This window comes from Coenobita brevimanus, chromosome 102, assembly GCF_032717465.1.
Source record: "Coenobita brevimanus isolate Jiangsu-jjx chromosome 102, ASM3271746v2, whole genome shotgun sequence".
Lineage (NCBI taxonomy): Eukaryota > Metazoa > Arthropoda > Malacostraca > Decapoda > Coenobitidae > Coenobita > Coenobita brevimanus.
This window is the reverse complement of record NC_137055.1, coordinates 1,728,476-1,744,144: the sequence shown is the minus strand read 5'-3', so window position 1 is coordinate 1,744,144 and position 15,669 is coordinate 1,728,476. Positions and strand designations below refer to the sequence as shown.

At 43.9% G+C, this 15,669-nt stretch overlaps 1 pseudogene; it reads right to left on the bottom strand.

Moving 5' to 3' along the window:
• Nucleotides 1-15,317, bottom strand: part of LOC145415339 (zinc finger BED domain-containing protein 5-like) — an 83,377-nt pseudogene extending 68,060 nt beyond the window's left edge.
• Between the last annotated feature and the right edge of the window lie 352 nt (nt 15,318-15,669).

The window sequence follows — 15,669 nt, the reverse complement described above, 5'->3', positions numbered from 1 at the left end:
CCCCTTTTCCTTTGTACAAGGGAATAATTATACCTGACTTCCAATCCTCCGGGACTCTACCTTCCTCCCAGGCCAATCTGCACATCTTCCACATCCATTCTACTACTATCTCTCCCCCATGCTTCAGCATTTCACCACACACTCCATCAATTCCTGGGGCTTTCCCCGATTTAACTTTCTTCATTGCTTCCACAACTTCTATCCTACTGATTTCTTCCTGTCTTCTCACCTCCCTCCTTCTCCCAGCCATTCCCCAGCCACTTATACTTGCATTACTTCCATCCTCTACGTTCAACAATTCCTTAAAGTGTTCTCTCCATCTGCTCACTTTTTCTCCCTTCTCCACTAGTAATCTACCATTTTTATCTTTCACTCCCCTGCTAACTTCACTTCCACCCTGTCTTACTCTTTTCACTTCTCTCCAGAACATTTTCTTACAGTCCCTCCACTTTACACTCAAATTCCTTCCAAATTCCTCATCCACTCTCTTCTTACTCTCTCTTACTAATCTTTTCACTTCTCTCTTCCTTTCCACATATAACTCTCTCTTCCGCCTCTCAACTTCTTCCACGCCCCTATTTCTCACCCATTCATTGTATGCTTTCTTCTTTTGTGCCACAGCCTGTTTCACCTCTTCAGTCCACCACGCTGTTCCTTGTAGCCCCCTCCGCCTTCTCTTCCTTCCACACACCACATCACATGCTGCACATATTTCTTCTGTAAATATCTTACACACACCTTCCACGTCTCCCATCTGCTCCAATTCATATTTGCCCAATCGTTCCTCCACTTCTCTCTTATACTCTGCCTTTTTCTCATCCTCTTGTAACCTTTCCACTCTCCTTGCAACTACTCCTTCCTCTCGTCTTTCCCTTCTTCTATTCCTCCATCTTACTTGAACTTTAATTCTGGCCACCACCAAGTAGTGGTCAGAAAGTCCACTCCCCCAACCTCTATACACTCTTGCATCCTTTACACATCTTCGCATCCTTTCATCCACACACACATAATCAATCATTGCCTTCCTTTCATTCAGTTCACCACCCACCCTTCTCATCCCTCGCCATGTATACCTGTGGATCATTTTATGCCTGAAGAGGGTATTGGCTATCACCAACCCCCTCCCAGCACAAATGTCCACTAACGCACTCCCATTCTCATCTATCTCGGCAGGCACACCCCACTCACCCCACTCACATACCGTATATATATATATATATATATATATATATATATATATATATAATGAGCAATTGGTGAAAAAGATAACTAGATCTGATGTGAGAGGTGTAAGGCTGAGAGGAAGACCACGAATAGGATGGATGGACGTGTGAAGAGAGCATAAGAACATAAGAAGAGAGGATAACTGCAGTTGGCCGGTTGGCCCATGCTAGGCAGCTCCTAGAAGAGTGATTGAACTACTAGAATGAGATAAGGATAGCAAATAAGAAGGCTCTCCCCCGCCCTCCAAACCCTCCAGCCGAAGCCGGCAGGAAAAAGTCAGAAAGAACACCACGCCGTATAGAAAAACTGGCGTGGACATTTTACAGGATGCGAGAGGGATGTCTGTTGACCAAGGAAGAATGGCTGTGCGTGACAGAAATAAATGGAGAGAAATTGTGAATGAATAAGTGATGACGCAGCCGTGAGGGGTATTCTCCCGCATTTGGCCTGATCAGCTAGTCAGGTCAGGTGCGGGTCAGAGGATGGGACTATTATGATGTGGCAGGGGTAAACCAGCTCTGCTGTCGGGCCCTTCTGCGGATGTCACTGATTGAACTGCGCAGTTGACCCTTGGGCGGTGTAGTGGGGTGAGGATCTGTCACTTGTCCCCTTTGGGGCTAAGATGTGAATGAATGTGTTTGAATGGATGAGTAAATGGGGAGTGTGTCGTCCTGTCTCGGCTACCTCCCTTTCCTTGGGGGAAGCAGCCTAGGTATATATATATATATATATATATATATATATATATATATATATATATATATATGAGAGAGAAAGAGAGAGAGAGAGAGAGACGGAAAATGGGGGAGGGAGGAAGGAGAAGAAAGGATGGAAGGAGGGTTGAGAGAGAGAGAGAGAGAGAGAGAGACGGTAGATGGGGAGGGAAGAGGGAGAGAAGGAGGGAAGCAGGGGTTTGGAGAGAGAGAGAGAGAGAGAGAGAGACGGTAGATGGGGAGGGAAGAGGGAGAGAAGGAGGGAAGCAGGGGTTTGGAGAGAGAGAGAGAAAGCAACGGAGGGAAGAAAGGGGTTAAGGAGTGGCAAGTATGGACAGGTGGATCTACAACCTGAGATTCCCCTCAGCCCTCCATGAAAATCTCCTGGGACGTGAGCGCAGTGTGAGCCTCTTGGCGCCTTTCATTTTAACTTCCCTCTTCCTTACGTATAATGAAACTAATCTCTACATCAGATCCTTTATCAGTACCCCTCTTATGTTTCCTTTTTTCGCTCCAGAGCTTTATGTGATGCTTATATATTTTTTTCTCCTTTAACTGATTAAATGACTTCTGTATTGAGTTGTTTTCCAATTTTCCCACTGAAGACAGACACAGCCAATACAATTTCATTTAGAAAATTATTCTTAGTTCCAGTGAAGAATTTATTGAGGGTATTTATATTTAATACTCTCTGCTTTCGTCCTTTCAGCCAGGATTCTATCCATTTTAAGATATCGCCGTCTATACCGTGTGCTCGAACCTTTCTAACTAACCTTTCGTGTGGGACCCTATCAAAAGCTTAACTAAAGTCCAGATAAGTAACATCGTAAGCTTTATCGCCATCTACTGCCTCATAGACCTCCGAGAAGACGGTAACCTAGATGGAGGAGGGAGAAGGAAGATAAGAAAGGAGGGAAGCAGGTTTAGAGAGAGAGAGAGAGAGAGAGAGAGTTGGTGGGTGTTTTGGCCATCACCCTCCCAGGGTCTGGCAGTGTCACCCAAAGTCTATATTCTTTGGTGTCACTGACCCCATACGACCCACTGATAAGGCGGTGGGCCGTTATTATCTTAGGCTGTGGCAAATGCTGCCATGCTGTACTGCTCTGATACTGCTCACTCCTGTATGTAATATGTACCTCTGAAATTCATTACATACTATAGCTGATATTTGCTACAGACTGAGTACATGGCTGCACCTACGAATTTATAACCACTGATTGTATAAAACTGTATTTGTTGAAGGTGCGTGGCAAAACCCACCACCTTCTTGAATTGAATTATTTATTGTTGTAAAAGATACAGAGTGCTTGTACAACAGAAGGTGGTGGGTTCAGCCAATACAGTTACATAGTTAGTGACTGGACATTCGTGGGTGTGGCATGCACACCGAGGTTACAGCCTGCATTTGGTGTAGCCACACGCCCTTTGATAAATATAAGCTACATTATATGCTATAAAATACTGAGGCATTAGTAAGATGTATTACACACAGGAGAAAGGGGTAGTATTAGAGTAGTAAGGGAATATAGTGTTACAACAGTAAATATTCATTCATTTAAGAATCCTACTTGTAATGATTTTTGTAACGTGTTAGTAATGTCAATGGTATATGCCATTACTATAATCTAACCGTTCGACAAGTAAAAATGGTGTAGGACCAGGTTGGGGATGACAGCACTAAGCCCTTCATTACGACTTTCCATTCTTGGTTAATTTGCAGACCATTTCGAAAGTTACAATTTGGCATTGTTTTCATAAATGTGACATTTATGACAAACAAATCAGTTTTTAGTAATTAATAGGTTTACTTTTTTGTGTGCCGTTTTTTCGCTAAAGTTCGATAATTTATTTACTGTAAGTGACAGTTTTTAACGTGAAATTTTGTTTTAATTAATTAATAAATCATTTATTTATTTGTAATAAGATACGTATATCGAGGTTTTAAATATCAAGGTTTGCTGTATTTGCGAATTTGAATTTGTCGTCACGGGCATTAGAGCTTGGGAGTTGCCGGCTACTAAAATTAATATTTGCCATGCTGTTCATTTTTGTCATTTTCAGTTATCATCCAAGAAAATCTGAGATTTTTTCTATGAGTGGATAGATAAAAATGAAGTAACATTTTATTTTACTAATTTTATTTTTCCGTGATAAATTGACATCACTAGGCAACTCAGGTCTACCCTTCCACCCACGCGCTGGCTTTGTGAAGATCGGGTACTCATTCCCAGCGACGCCTTGCTCGTGGTAGGTACGCTGTACTTTATGTTCAACAGTTAACTCGAAGCTTTTAAGTCTGAAAAATGCTGAAGTTACTATATTTATTTTGATATGCACATTTTTTGTTTAAGAGACGTGCTACACGAATGCTGCTTTACGCTTATACTGTAAAATTTAAAACGTGTGGTTTGTAACGAACTTCGTAAGCCATTTAACTAATGGCTTACCAATTTCGCATACCATAGTGCTTCGGGCTGTGGGTGGGAAACACGGAGAGATGAACTATTTGCGGCTTTTATGGTCATAATCGATGGCAGCATGTAAGAAAAATCGAAGTGTAAGTCCGACTAAATAAATACTACTGATGAAAGTCAAGTATGAAATAAAAGCCTACGGCGTGGTTTTACCTCATGTGATGACGTCAAAAAACAAGTAAAATCAAGGCAAGCTTACCCAGTTCAAGTACATGGGAGGTTAAGAGACTTAAGTTTCTTTTAGGGCTCCCATCTATCCATCAGTCTTGAATGCGGGTTCAACAGACATCTTTCATTGTTACATAAATGTAAGTTACAAGTTCACAAAAATTTTACTTAGCCTATATATAACCAAAGATTATAAGTTGTGTACATTATTTTGTTACAAAATTTCAATCAATTTTTAATTATAAATACTCATTTTCTGTACCTTGAATTTCTCGCCAAAACGTTAATCAGCCCCAGGCTGTATGAGCAAGCAGAATCATCAACCGCAGGCAAGCAGCCACCCCTGCAGGGCCATCCTGTGCACTGAACAGATGTTTCCATGCAACAGCTTCTCGCCGTTGTAACAGAAGAGGCCTGTGACTCTGCGTCTCCAGGGTCGTCACCCAGAGTTAAGAATATAAAATAAGGATTAGTGCAGTAAGCCAGTTGGCCCATGTTAGGCAGCTCGATCCTACAAGAATACTACAATAAGTACATGAAAAAACGCGGCTCTCCCTCGCCCACCAAACCTCCTATATAGCCGAAACCGGCAGGCAAAAAGCGAGACGACACAGAGAAAAAACGTCGTGGACGTTTTATAAGTAAGAGGGAAATTTGTTTGTTTATTATTTTTTACTTTTTGCTACTTTGATGGTCTCATTGTCGGAATTTTTTCCCCTGGGGAAGGGGAGGGGGTCGAAGATGGCAAAATAACGCATTTCCGATAATAATTACCATCATGAAAATGGTGCAGTTGTTCATTTTAGGCTTTTACTTGGTACTTGACTTTCACCATGTGGCGCTTCAGTGGTGCAGTTTTCGTTCTAGGCTTTTATGTAGTATCTTTCACCACATGAGGCTCAAATGGTGCAGTCTTGGTGTTAGGTTTGTACTTACATTCCCACTGTGACGCTGTAATGGTGCTTCTTCACTGTTTTGGGCTTTGCTTAGTATTTGACCCACCACGTGGTGATCAAAAGTTGTCATTTTTGTTTTGGGCTTTTATTTAACCATTGACTTTCACCAAGTGGCGCCTAATCAGTGCAAATTCTCTGTTTTAGGCATTTACTTTAGTTAGGCATTTAGGGAGTCAGGTCAGTGGGGAACCCCAGGTCACAGGCGAAGGACAGGAAATTGGTGGGAATGTGCGCCTGGTCACTGGGAGAGGTCAGGTCATAGGTGAGGGACAGGATGTAGGTGGAAGTGTAGTTCAGGTGGTAATTAACTCAGGTCCGGTTCCAAGCAGCCGTTCAGCCAGTGAGAAGTATATATTTCAGGTTACACTATGATAGTCTCTATTCTCCTTTCACACTTTCCTGTAAAATGTCCACGCCAGTTTTTCTATACGGTGTGGTGTTCTTTCTGACTTTTTCCTGCCGGCTTCGGCTGGAGGGTTTGGAGGGCGGGGGAGAGCCTTCTTCTTTGCTGTCCTTATCTCATTCTAGTAGTTCAGTTACTCTTCTAGGAGCTGCCTAGCATGGGCCAACCGGCCTACTGCGGTTATCCTCTCCTTATGTTCTTATGTAACAATATAATACACAGGGGCCAGGGTAGATATATCCCTTCAATGCCCTTTAGAACGAATTATTCAGAACCAAGATTATTAAACATTAAAATCTTTCCTAGGCCAAAGGAAAAGGATATACTGACAAAATGTAACACTTACGTAACCGGTACGTGATTCTGAATGGGGATGTAAAGAGGAAGATACGGAAAGTAAAGCTAGGTTATAAATTTAAGAACATAAGAAGATAGGATAACTGCAGTAGGCCGGTTGGCCCGTGCTAGGCAGCTCCTAGAAGAGTAACTGAACTACTAGAATGAGATAAGAACAGCAAAGAAGAAGGCACTCCCCCGCCCCCCAAACCCTCCAGCCGAAGCCGGCAGGAAAAAGAACATTATGCAGTATAGAAAAACTGGCGTGGACATATTATGGGAAAGTGTGAAAGAATAGAAACTATCATAGTGTAACCTGAAAAGGAAAAAGAATGAATTAATATTGATCATAAGATTTTTTTTTTTTTTTTTCAATACCCACCCCTTATCCAAAGCTGGGAAAAGCACCGCTACTATTTCAATAGCGATGGTGGTAATTCTGTCAATTAATGATGTTTGTTCTACATTACATCAGTAGTTTATTAATTATTATTTATTACTAATGTGCAATAATTAGACAGGAATTTGCAAGTTAATTATCGATCATTTAAGATAAATAAGGATGTCAGCTAGATGTAGGCAATACACACACACACACACACACACACACCTCTAACTATCCCCGTCTCTAATTCCCGCTCTCTCCCCCACTCTCTCAGGCATTCTTACTACGTTATTATTTCGTAACAGTATGTTACTTTCAGTTTAAAGTAATTAAAAAAAAAAAGTTGCTATTGTATAAATAGCCTTTACAGAAAGCCAGTTTCATTTTTACTTTCGTTTTCGTACATATCTGTTATGCTGAGTGTTTTTAGGTCGACTTCTCGTCCTAAAAACACTAGCGACTGAGCGGGGTCCTCTTTCCGGACCGGAAGTAAAGCACTAACAAAGGAACAGGACATAAAAACCAGGCAGTATACCTTAACACATCTATTGCCTTAATTCTACACCGTTACAATATAACACAGAGTGATATTTAAGATACAGGAGACAGGGACACAGAGTTAGGCTTTGACACCACAAGATACAGTTACACTTAACACACGATATGATACATGTACACTAATGCCCTGAATTATATATATGGATACCCGTATTTCACTTAAAGGCAAAACATATACTCACTTGGAAACAAGGGGAATAAACAAGATTAAGAGTCCGTGGGGGAAATACTACTATAAATAAGACAGGGTGCGGATCGCGACACTTGACGCAGTCACTTATTAGCGGCGGCACTTCACACAGGCTTAAATCAGCAGAAGAACGCAATGCGCTGCTAAGCCCTAGGGGCACCGCAGTGACATGCCATCTTCCCAGTTACTTTACAAGCCTTCCCACACAAACCGGGCTAATAGATGGCCCGGCCTGCACTAAAGGTGCAGAAAACTTTAAACGAACGAACGAACACAGGCTTTTGATTCTCCCGTGCACCCTAGTCTCCATTCACAGTCACTGAAAGTTCCTTTACTTGGGGCTCGTACAATTACTCTAAATTCTAAATTCCATCCGACTCCTTAACTCTTTCATCGTAAACCTATCCCCCCCAGGCCTCGCACTCAGGAACGCACTGTCATCTACCTAATCATTGCCATTTCCGTACTTGAAAAGGAAAAAGAATGAGTTAGCACAGGTTATTAAACATAAATATAAGATGAGAGGATAACTGTAGTAGGTCAGTTGGCCCATGCTAGGCAGATCCTACACGAGTGATTAAACTGTTGGAATAAACCTCGGTTCACACGAGCTAAATCACTTTTTTTTTTTTTTTTTTTTTTTTTTTTTTTGCCAGAATTCTCCCAGGCAGGAATTGCGACCAATTTTTTTTTTTTTTTTTTTTTTTTTTTTTTTTCTGGAATGGAGACTCTGACATGTCGGTCTTCTTTCCTGGAATTGGGAGATTGAGGCTGGCCAATTAAAATGGAAACACCGAACAAGGCAAAGCTCTAGGACTGGTAATGAAGATGAATACAACATCTTGTGTGTTTACTATTACTACTACTACTACTCTCATTTTAACATTTGCACCACTTTGGGTTAGTACAGTATAAAAGTATGATTGTTTAATTATGAGATAAAGGTATACACAAGGAATCTTATACATGATTTTATGCTCAAGAAAATTTATGCATACGGCCTCTGAAGCCCGCTGGGAAGCTGAGTGACAATAATTCACACAAGCTAGATTGTGGCCGTGAGGCTCATCTTGAAGCAGGCAAAGTGCAAGAGCAAGAGCTGCGCAATAAGTATGGGTACAGTGGTCCATCTTTGTAAACACTAAGTCTGCATTCGCTAAAAAAAGACTAAGTCTGCATTCGCTAAAAGACTAAGTCTGCATTCGCTAGAGAGGCGTAGAGTAAGGGGAGACTTAATTGAGGTGTTTAAGTGGATGAATGGTATAAATAAGGGAGATATTAGCAAGGAACTTAAAGTGAGCATACAGGATAGAACTAGAAATAATGGTTTCAAACTAGAAAAATTCCGTTTCAGTAAGGAAATCGGTAGAAATTGGTTTGTTAATAGAGTAGTAGACGAATGGAATAAGCTACCTAGTAAAGTAGTTGCTGCCTCTTCCATTGAGAGTTTCAAGCATAGGCTAGATAAGCATATGACAAATAAGGGGTGGATATAGAATAAAGAAAATCTTATAACCAATACTAATTCAAAAAATTTTTCTTTTCAGGTTACACTATGATAGTCTCTATTCTCCTTTCACACTTTCCTGTAAAATGTCCACGCCAGTTTTTCTATACGGCGTGGTGTTCTTTCTGACTTTTTCCTGCCGGCTTCGGCTGGAGGGTTTGGAGGGCGGGGGAGAGCCTTCTTCTTTGCTATCCTTATCTCATTCTAGTAGTTCAGTTACTCTTCTAGGAGCTGCCTAGCATGGGCCAACCGGCCTACTGCAGTTATCCTCTCTTCTTATGTTCTTATGTTGTGTTCCTGCTCTGCAGTCCTCATACATGTGAACACCTTTCCAGGAGAAATGCTGAAATCAAAATTTTTTTCCTGCAAATCTGCGAAAAAAATGGATGCGATTTAGCTCATGGCCTTTAGACAAAGATGGCAGAGAAGAAGGCTCTCCCCCACCCACTAAACCCTTCAGCCAAAGCCGGCAGGAAAAAGTCTGAAAGGAACACAACACATTATAGAAAAACTGGTGTGGACATTTAATAGGAAAGTGTGAGAGTGAAACCTGAAGAGGAAAAAGAATGAATTAGTACTGGTTATAAGATTTTTTTTTTTTTTTTTTTTTTTTTTTACATACCGAAACCATCCATTATTTATCATTTATCTAGCCAATGCTTGAAACTCTCAGTGGAAGGAACAGCAGCAACTTGACTAAGTATCATATGCCATTTGTCCATTACTCTTTTGCAAAAACCAATTCCTCCTATTTCCAATATTAAATGGAATTTAGGAGGAGGCCGTAGCACGGGCCGAACAAGGTAGTACTCCCGAGGGGAATGGGAATGCTGGTGATAGGGAGAGCTGGAGCTCCTGTTTCACTAGCTATCTAACCATCCCCCTTTGCTGACCTTTTCAGTGTGACAGTAACATGGAGAGTAGACCAGCATACTCTCCCAAACATTTCCTCTAACTATCTATGCACTACACCACATGCACTTTACATTTCACACAACGTATCCCACTACGTTACAGGGGTTGGCACCAGCAAGGGCATGCGGCCAGAAAACTTTGCCCCCGCTACCTAGTGGCGGACTTCTGGGGGGAGGCGTGGCGGGGGTTCCGCCGGCATAGATCATGGGTCCAGGGCGAGATGGGGCTCGGGCCTGTGCTAGAGGGTACAGGGCATTGCGGTTCCCAGGCTGCCGCTTCCGCCCAATAGAGAGGGGCCCGAACCTGGGAGTAGCGTCCCAGGAGGCTGCCCTATCAGTGGGTGTATAATGGCGGGATAGTTGCAGTGCCAAGACGCGCTTGGAGGGTGTCCCTGCAGTTGTCCTGGCAGGGTGCCCCGAGGCCACTACCACAGCCACTGGTAAGCTGGTGGGCTAGGGGTCCCAGATCCATTGCCTGGACCTGGGATTGTGCGGTGAGTGGGACCTGTGCTGTGTCTGTCCCCATTTATTAATACTGAAGATGACAAAACAAAAAAGGTTTCAAAGCAAGCCTGAGGACAGTAAATCACCCATGGGGATGAGGGTGGGTTCATGGAATGTGGGAAGTTTGAGGGGAAGAGCAGGGGAAGTCGTTGAGGCATTCAGTAGGAGGTGGGTGGACGTGGCGTGTTTGCAGGAAGTCCGGTACAGGGGTGGATCAGCCAGAAAGATTGTTGGGAAGGACTGTTGCTATAAGTTGTTTTGGCAGGGGAGGACAGACGGATATGGAGGTGTTGGTGTGATGGTTGCGGAGAAATGGGTGGAATATGTTATGAATGTTTTGAGAGTAAGCGATAGGATATTGGTTGTGAAAATTCTGTTGGGAAGAAAGATAACTGTGATTATATCGGCATATGCTCCACAGGCAGGAGTGGATGAATCAGAGAAAGATAGATTTTGGGATGATTTAATACGTGTAGTGGGTGGTATGCGGGATGATGAGATAGTGATTTTGGGAGGGGACTGAAATGGTCATGTAGGTGAAGCAGCCCAAGGTTATGAAGGAGTGCATGGGGGATGTGCATATGGTCTAAGGAATGCAGAAGGGGAAAGGATACTCGAGTTTGGGGAGGCAACGGACATGATTGTGTGCAACACATATTTTAGGAAAAGAGACAGTAGGTTAATTACGTATGAGTCTGGGGGAAATAGCAGTCAGATAGATTATTTTCTGGTTAGGAGGGCCGATAGGAGGTTAGTGAGGGATGTTAAAGTTATAGGAAGTGAGGAGTGTGTGCAGCAGCACAAACTGTTGATTTGTGATATGGTGCTTAAAGAACAAATGATGAAAATGAGGACTTATGTACCTAGGAGGAAAATATGGAAGCTGAAAAACCAAGTAGTAAGGGATGCCTTCTATAGCGAGTTGAGGAGAGTGGTGGCTGAACAGGGAGCTGTAGACAGAGGCGTTAATGAACAGTACAGAGCCCTCAAGAACAATTTCTTGAGAGTTACTGATGTAACATGCGGCTGGACAAGAGGACCACCAAGACATAAAGTAACTTGGTGGTGGGATGAGGGTGTAGAAGCTGCAATTAAGGAGAAAAGAAGGCTTTTCCGGGAATGGAAGAAGGGTGGTAGCAAAGAGGAATATTTGGCTGCCAAGCGTAGGGCTAGGAGAGAGGTATACAGGGCAAAGTCTGAGTCACAGAGACAGTTACTTGATAACCTAAATCATGGGGAAAGGAAAAATATATTTAGGGTGGCAGGTCAGGTGAAGAGGGATAATCGGGCTATCATAGGTGAGCAGTGTGTGAAGAATGATGAAGGAAGGGTAGTGGTGAACAGTGAGGATATTAAAGATGCATGGAGAGAGCATTATAACCGGTTGTTGAATGAGGAGTTTGACTGGGACAGGGAAGGTTTGGAGCCAGCAGATCCAGTGTCTGGCCCTTGGCCTTTGATTGATACTGCTACTGTGAGTGAGGCAATAGGCAGGATGAGGGTGGGGAAGGCAGCAGGTGTGTCTGGGTTGACTGTCGAAATGTTGAAGGCCTCAGGCGATATAGGGGTGAGTTTAGTCACTGACCTGATAAATAGGATTATTTATGAGTGTGTTGTCCCAGATGATTGGCTGAAGAGTGTAATTGTAAATGTGTATAAAGGGAAGGGTGATGCCCTGGAAAGAGGGAATTATAGAGGTATAAAGCTTTTAGATCAGATAATGAAGGTAATGGAGAGAGTTTTAGAAGGTATGATTAGAGAAAGAGTGAATATTGATGAGATGCAGTTTGGGTTTATGCCAGGTAGGGGGACCACTGATGCCATATTCATTGTTCGACAGCTTCAAGAAAAATATATTGGTAGGAGAAGGGATCTTTATTTTGTTTTTGTTGATTTGGAAAAGGCCTTTGACAGAGTCCCTAGAGAGGTGGTGAAGTGGGCAATGAGAAAGCTTGGCTTGGAGGAGTGGCTGGTTAGGGTGGTTATGGCCATGTATGTGGGTGCTCACACCCAGGTGAGAGTGAATGGAGATTTGAGTGATGAGTTTTCCGTGAATGTTGGTGTGCATCAGGGGTCAGTCTTGAGTCCCATGTTGTTTATCATGGTACTTGAAGCCCTTTCACGTGACTTTAGAAACGGACTCCCGTGGGAGTTGTTGTATGCTGATGATTTGGTGTTGATTGCAGAGAATGAAAGGGAGGCGGAGGAAAGGTTTAGGAAGTGGAGAGATGGTATGGGGCAAAAGGGTTTAAGGGTAAATGCAGATAAAACAAAAGTGATGATATCTAGGGTTGGTGGCGGTACTGTCAAAGACGAGGGAGAGTGGCCATGTGCAGTTTGCCACAAGGGCGTGGGAAGTAATTCCATCTTGTGCGGTGTGTGTGATAAATGGGTGCATAAGAGATGTAGTGGTATCAGAGGTAGACTGCGAGATAATGCTGATTTTATGTGTACGGCGTGCCGGGGTGAGCAGGTGGAGATCGTCAGACGTGAAAGAATTGAACTTGCTGGTGAATCTCTTGAGTGTGTGGAAGAGTTTTGTTATTTAGGAGACATGTTGTGTGCTGGAGGTGGGGCTGGAGCTAGCTCTGTGGCTAGGGTGAGAAGTGGTTGGAAGAAGTTCAGGGAGCTCTTGCCTCTCCTGACATTGAGGGGGCTCTCCCTACGTGCTAAGGGGTCTTTGTATGCAGCGTGTGTTAGGAGTGTAATGCTGTATGGCAGTGAGACCTTGGCAGTGAAGGAGGAAGACATTCGCCGGCTCAGACGTACAGAAATGACAATGATTAGGTGGATGTGCAGTGCGTCCCTGCGTCAAAGACCTGGAGGGGCTGGGTTTACAATGGAAGAGTTGAGAGGTAGGATGGGACTGGAGTGTATTGGTGTTGTGATGAGGAGAGGTAGATTGAGGTGGTTTGGACATGTGGAGAGGATGGGGGATGATAGTTGGGTGAGGAAGGTGAGAAGTGTTGATATTGGGGGTGGGGTTATGAGGGGTAGACCGAGAAAGACATGGGATGAGGTCATTAAGTGTGACCTTAGGGTTAAGGGACTGAACAGGGAGGCTGCAATGGATCGTGCAGCATGGAGAGCCGCCATTAGGTGACCAAGGCCGACACATGCAAGCATGTTGGAGCCTTTAAAAACGAAAACGAATTTATGTAGTTTGAAAGCATTACCTTGCAAATATTTCCCTTCCTTATTTTCAGTAGGGAGTAGGCTGTAGCACCAGCCAGTAAGAGAGGTACTCCCAAGGGGAATGAAAATGCTGGTGATGGAGAGAGCTGGAGCTTCTGTTTCACTAGCCACCAGAATATCTGACCCTCCCCCTTTGCTGACCTTTTCAGTGTGACACTAGCATGGAGAGTACACCAGCATACTCTCCCAAACACTTTTCTTAAACTCTCTCATGCACTACTTGACATGTGCCTTATGTATCAAACAGCATACCCCACTACATCATGGGTTGATGCCAGCAAGGGCATGTGGCCAGAAAACTTTGCCTAGTGGCAGACCTATCGAAAGGAAGCGTGACACAGGCTCCGCCAGTGTAGTTTTTGATGGGGCTCGGATCTGTGATAGAGGGTACAGGGTATTGCAGTTCCCAGGCAGCTGCTCCTGCCCAGGAGAGAGGGGCTAGAACCTGGGAGTATGCCCCAGGAGGCTGCTCTATCAATGGGTGTACTGTACAATGGTGGGGCAGTTACAGTGCCAAGGTGCACTTGGAGGGTGTCCCTGTAGCTGTCCTGGCAGGGTGCCCTGAGGCCATTGCCACAGCCACTGGTCATGGCTGGTGGGCTGTAGGTCCCAGGTCCCATGCCAGGACTTGGGACTGTGCGACTAGTCAAAAAATGAGAAAAGTGGAAGCCTGATGATATGAAATCATCTAAGGGGATCAGAGTGGCATCAAGGAGTGTGGGTAGTTTGAAGGGTAAAGCAAGGGAAGTGGTTGAAGCAATGAGTAGGAGGTGGGTGGATGTTGGCTGTGTACAGGAGGTTTGATACAGAGGAAGAACATTTTTGTTTCTGTTTCTAAAGGCTCCAACATGCATGCGTTGGCCTTGGTCATCCATGCTGCTCGATCACTAGCGACCTCAGTATTCAGTCCCTTATCCCTGGTCACACTCAGTGACCTCATCCCAACACTTTTTAGGTCTTCCTCTCGCAACCCTACCCCTAACGTTAACACTTCTCACCTTGTGCACCAAATTGTCATCCCCATCCTCTCCACATGCCCAAACCACCACCCCTCCTCATCACAACACCAATACACCCCAGTCCCATCCTATCTCTTGACTTGTCCATTAAACCTAGCCCTCCCCTCCCCCAGGCCTCGCACTCAAGGACGCACTGCACATCCATGTAATCATTGTCATTTCTGTACGATTGAGCGTGAGAATATCTTCTTCCTTTACTCTCCAGGTCTCACTCTCACACAGCATTACACTCCTAACACTTGCCATATGCAAAGATCCTTTAGAATGGAGGGAGAGCCCTCTCAGTGTCAGAAGAGGCAACAGCTCCCTGAACTTTTTCCAACCACTCCTCACTCTAGCCACAGAGCTAGTTCCAGCCCCACCTCCAGCACTTAATGTGTCTCCCAGATAAAATTCTTCCTCATTCGAGGCACTTGCCACAAGATCAATCCTTTTACACCTGATGATCTTCACATGCACTCACTAACACACTGCACACATGAAATCAGCATTATCTCGCAGTCTACTTCTAATACCACTACATCTCTTGTGCACCCACACAAATACTGCACATGATGGAATTACTTCCCCTGCCCCTGTGGCAAATTGTACTTGGCTACCCTTCCTCTTTGACAGTACCTCCACCAGCCCTAGCTACCATCACAGCAAAATATACACATTGCTGGAGTTCTCGGGGACTTTTACGTCTGGATAATAGCAAGTAAATTCGGGTGATGGCTTAATAGAGCCAAGGTCCAGCGTCTGGATAATGGACTCCTCCAGATATTGCATGTCCGAATAAATGAGGGACTACTGTATTAAGAATACATGGAGTAAGTGGGAAGTTGTTGAATGCCGGCAAGAGTATGTATGAGGGTGCAAAGGCTGCAGTGTGTGTTGATAGTCAACTGGGTGAATTTTTCTGTCTGAATGTTGGATTGAAATGGGGATGTGTCATGTCTCATGGGTGTTCAATACGTATATGGATAGGGTTATAAAAAGTGCAAGGTAGGGTAGTGGATGTTGGAGTGGCCCTGAAGAGAGAGGTTAGCATTTGGAAACTTCCTTTACAGTTGTTTGCAGGTAATACTGTGTTGTTAAGTGAAGAAGAAGGGGAACTGCAAGGCTTGGTGCATGAGTTTGG